The following is a 5,546-nucleotide window of genomic DNA, read 5'->3' on the forward strand; positions in this document are numbered from 1 at the left end:
AAGGAGTCGCTCTAAGGCCCCGCTCTCCCAGGGCACTTCCTGTCCCTGCAGAGGGCCTGGGGACAGCGGACAGCAGCGGCCAGGGCCCCCACACCTGCCCTGGGCCCCCCGGCACGTGGCTTTATTTATATTGTTTCCTCAGTGGCGGACTCACCACGCAGGGGGCGCCGGGGTTCCGCGAGGCGACCCGGCTTTGCAGTGGGGACTCCCCCACGTTTTTGGGGGGGTTGGTGGAGGGGGAGAGAAAAGGTACACTCAGCGCCCAGGTCGGCACCCCTGGAGCCCCCACTTTCCAGCATCCGGATGGATGGAGCGAGGGGGAGACGGGAGGGGTGGAATTGGGAAAAGAAGAGGGTTCGAAGTAGCGTGGAGGATTTGTGTCCCCGAGGGGATAAAGGGACCCGAACCCGAGAGGGGAGGCGTCTAAATAGGACTTACTGCTCGCAGCCAGCTATTTTGGGGCAGGGCCTGAGGGGTGTGCGACCCTGAATAAACCCTCCAAACTCCAGGTTAGCCGTGCGCCAACTTCGGATGAACTCATTTTTCTTTTGTGTCTGTGTTGGTTATCCTCAAAAGAGATAAAAAGTGTAAAGTGGATGCGGCGGTTGGGGGGTGCGAGAAGTGTTCAGGCGAATGGGTGGTTTTATTTATCTGCAGGTTACAAACCGCGGACTGACTTTTTTTTTTCTTTTTCTTTTTTTCTGGAGGAGTTAGTTTTCTCTTAGCATGAGAAAAGGATCAAAGTGAGATCTGACTCGGAAACACAATGGGCGCCTTCCGGAGTGGCCCTCCAGCGCGCGGGGCAGTTAGGGTCGCTCGCTGCGCCCTGGGCGCGCATTAGCAGTTGTCAGCCTGGGTGTGGGAGCGTGACCAGGGTGGGAGGTTCCCGCGGACCGGCCTCGCTCAAAGACAGAGACCAATCCCGGAGATTTGTACTCAAGGGTTCAAAACAGTCAGAAGGAAGATGAAACGTTCCCTCCGAACCCCTAACGTTCTGCTGGGGGGTGGGGGGATAGTCATTATGCAAGACTTTTAGCCTTTGCTCTGAATGCAAGAGGTGACAAGGTATTAGGTGGTCATAGGATCCTGGAGGGGAGAGAGGGCAATCTGTATACCTAGGATAAAACCTGTCCTCTGCTCTGATAAAAAGCATACTGGTTGATTAAGCAATCTCTTATCCCTATTAGACAGTAAGGACCAATTAGTCACGCATTTTTTCCCAACAGTTGGCAGTTCCAAAAAAAAAAAAAAAGACAGAAAGAAAAAAGAAATAAAAGTTTCCTAATCCGATCACCCACTGAGTACAAGCAGCAAGAGTTACCAACTTTTCCAAGTCAACTTGTCTGTCCTTTAAATATCTACCTGACTCTGGAGACATTAAGTAAATGGGTCTCTTTCCAGGAGAGGAGGCAGTCCTTGCTGTAAAAGGGCAGATGTAAAAATGCAAACTTGTAATTTGTCACAAAAGATAAACGCTCTTCTCAAAGGGGTAGGTGCCAGGGCTCCAAAAACACTTCAAGGGGCAAGGAAATAAACTTGCTTGTTCACAGAGTTGGAGTTTTGCTAATGATTTCTTGTAAAATTAGACTTTTACGACTTACTCTGTTCAAGATCTTTTTGACAAGCTTGTAAAAGTAGCAAACAGCTTGTGCTCAGGAGTTCTGATGATTTTGAAACTCTAGCAAGAAACTTGAGAACAGAATTCTTACAAGGCAGAGACGTTATGGAAATCTTCCCCATGGTTTTAGTGTGGATGTTGTAAAAGGTGATATTTCTGATTTGTTGAAAAGGCTTGCTGAAACTTAGATGGTTTATTAAGATGATTGGGAGTTAACTAATATGGTTTGTTAAACTTTGTCTTAGTACACCCTGAATATGTGTTTTACAATTGTGTGTGAAGAAATGATGTTATACCTATAATTCTGGCCATACCTTTCCCCCTTTTCATTATAGGAATGTGGTGCTTTAGCGAACTGTTTTTTGTAAACGAACCACAGGATGTAACTGTCACAAGAAAGGACCCAGTCATATTAGATTGCCAGGCTCATGGAGAAATTCCTGTTAAGGTCACATGGTTGAAAAATGGAGCAAAAGTGTCTGAAAATAAACGGATCCAGGTTCTGTCTAACGGCTCTTTATACATCAGTGAGGTGGAAGGCAAGCGAGGAGAGCAGTCGGATGAAGGATTTTATCAGTGCTTGGCGATGAACAAACATGGAGCCATTCTTAGTCAAAAAGCTCATCTGACCTTATCAAGTAAGTGTTTAAGTTCTTGATTGTTTTACATTTTTTTTCATTGCTATATTCTGATTATCTTTTCAACTCATTTATCTGCTAATCCTAAAGTCATACAAACATTAGGAATTTTCTTGGAGATATTCGTTGATGCCAACAAAAGGCATGCAGAAAAATCTGAAGGGTGGAAAATGTAAATTCAGCTGGAGTGATTGAGTACAAAAGTTAAATTAGGTTTAGAACACCAAAACCTGTAGAGGTGGCTTTATGTAAATTTCAAGTGTTTCTCTCGGTGAGGAGAGTTGAGAGTAAAAGTTTGGCTAACACAACAACAGTTTTCTAAAAATCGAATCTTTCATAAAAGAATAATTGAATTTTAAAAATTACTAGCAAATCTTTCTGCTTTGTACATCTGGAGTGCTAAATCTTTCTTATAGCTCAACCTTCCATTGCTCTGACCACTTTAAGATCACCCATGTTGCTTGTAATTGTAAGCGAGGGCATTGGTCAGTAACTCTCAAGCCTTTGAAGTATTCCTAGTCTTGTCCTGCTGAGAGAGAAAGAGATTAAGGCCATTTCCATATTATGCCTAATGGACTTAAACCAGATCTGCTCACCTTTTTCCAGTTGTCATAAAGTTTGCTGTCTAATGATTTCCTTTGTGTTAGCAGCCCCATCAGATCAACCATCTGTCCAGGAGATCCATTGCTTGGAGGTTGACCTGATGACTGTTGGGTGGGTGTAAAGATAGGCCCAAGACAGGGTACTCCTTGTTCCCACTGAGGCTTTTCCACCTCTTCAGGTGATCAGACACTGCAGCACAGCACTCAGCATTATAATAGACAATTTAAATCTTAAAAAAAAACCCACACAACTATATCTTTTAAAAATTTGTACAGGCATCCTACTTGACATGCTTTTGTTGATCCACAAAAAATAGATTCTGCACTATACTTTGGAACTGATCATTTAAAAGATGAATGATAGGAACAGGGAGCTGTTGACATGAAGGCATCATCTTTAGGAAATAGTTTCTTCAAAGACTACAGAGTTGAAATCTAGGGAGCTATTGGCAGGGTTTTCCTAGGTGATCTTACTGTAACTGTCTATGGCCATATTAATGTCAGATTCATTTAGCAGTTTATTTTATTTATACAATTGTGGAAAATAAATTGCAAGCAAAGATATTTTTATATTGAAATATGCCAGAAAAGTAGAGAAGTTTCCACTTCTAGTCCTCTCCCTCCAAGAATAGCATAAACCTGAGACAATTTCTGATAAACTTTCTTTTTTTGCTGTAATCATTGGCCAGTAATTATTTTTGTGGCTGAGTAATGGTTTTTCTGTGCAGTACTGTTCTCAGGAGAGTATGCGTTTTCTCTTATGTTCTCTTCACATAACTTTTGTCTAATGTAGAATTGTTTTTAGAGAGCTGTAATTTTTTCTTTTTTACCGTTTTTGGGGAAATCTTGTGTCTTCAAACCCAGAAACTGTAACTGGTATTACCTTGCTGGAGAGAAGACGGGCAAGATGGATAGGTGGAGGGGGGTGGGTGGGCCTTGAGAAGATGAGGCATTTGTCATGACCACAGATTATTTCCAGGACCTCCTTGGAAGCCTGACAGGTACCCAGAAATACTACGGACGCACACAGAGCTTTCAGATTTCATAGTCCGAACAGTGTAATAAATGTTACTAACAGCAAAACACATGTTAGTATTGGCTTTTTTTATATCTTTATAAAAATTTATACTAAATATTTAATTACCTGTGAATCATTTTGAAGGTTCCTGTGAAATAGTTTTCATATTGTTAATGCCAAAAACTTTCCAATGGAACTATTTAGAGCATTGCTTTGCTATTAAATATCAACTGTAGTCAGTTATAAGGACCCCTCTTTTCATATGCGTACATTTTATCTAACTCTGAGGAGGTATTTTGCTAAGAAGTTACATTTAGTATTATGGATTTAAAATAAGAAATGCATGGTGGGTTTAGATTTTTCTTTAGAAATATGAGGTTTCGTAGAGATTCCGAACTCACCAAATAGTTCTGATATCTAAGAAGCCAAGCCCAATGATGTAGGCTCAAATGACTTTATCCTGTGTTCAGGGTAAAGCTATAATACATATTAAACAGGAAGAGAATAGGCATTAAGTGGACATTCTGGATTTGTGTGTGTGTGTGTTTTAACCTAGTTCTCTCCTAGTTATTGATAGCAGCAGGGTGCAAGTATGTTCTTTTTATTTTCTGGTCAAAGAGTTTGTCAGCAAGCATTGCTTCAGAGGTGTAATAATACAGCACCTGGAAATCTAAAACTTTCATCTGGGCAAGGTTTAGATTTTTAACACACAGGCAATCAAGTCTTGGTTTCTGAATTTAGGAACTAGAAGCTGAAAGTTGCACTCTAGGCAAGAATTCCATTATTCATGTGTAAATTAGGAATTCACAGGGTTAAAAGGTTAGAAACTGGCCAGGATGAGGTTTACCCTTGTGATAAAGAGCAGATGACCCTCATTCATTGGCTAAAGCTTTCATGTAGCTCTTCTGCAAAGTTAGCTATTGCCACGAATTGTTCTTGAGGAATGCAGAAATTCAAATGTGAACAGGCCTTTCCTTAAGTGTCACTGTGGAGCCTTATCTCCCAAGCACATCAGAGCCTGCTTCAGGGACATGGTTCCTCCCCAAAGGCCTGGAGGCTTTGCTTTCCTGTTGTTCATCCAAGCACAAAAGAATCTGTCTGATGTAGTTTATCTAGGGCATCCCATTTTTAAAGGAAAGTATAGGGTTAACGTAATATTTAGTTGTTGTTGTTTTAAAGGAAGGTAATCCTTTTTTATTGATAGCCGGTTTAGCCGTTTTACATTTTCATGTAATTGGGATAGAAAGGGGAGTGATGTGGGAGACCCTTTTTTCTGGTTGGATGCAATGGTAAGAACACAAGATTAAACTGTTTCCTATATATGTCCATGTTTTAAACTTTTGGCAAATCAAAATTTCACTTTCATGGGTGCCACGTCTTCACGAGCTTCTCATGTTTTAGAAGGAAGAACTAATGTATGGACGTCCTGATGTTTCTTGGATTCTCAATGCTGAAGCAAGATAAATTTCATAAGAAAGCATTAGTGTGGTAAAACGGTCTCATATTTCAACAAGTTTAAATTAAGATAAGAGACATTTGAGAGAAGTAAAGGAGGAGGCGGGCTGTGTGCTGCGATGTGTAAAAGACTGGCTGTACGCTAGTGATTGAACAGGAAGCTAGTTGTTTATTTCCTTTCCATAAAAGGTGGAAATTGAAGTTTTAGGGTCGAG

This window comes from Myotis davidii, unplaced genomic scaffold (assembly GCF_000327345.1).
Source record: "Myotis davidii unplaced genomic scaffold, ASM32734v1 scaffold508, whole genome shotgun sequence".
Taxonomy (NCBI): domain Eukaryota; kingdom Metazoa; phylum Chordata; class Mammalia; order Chiroptera; family Vespertilionidae; genus Myotis; species Myotis davidii.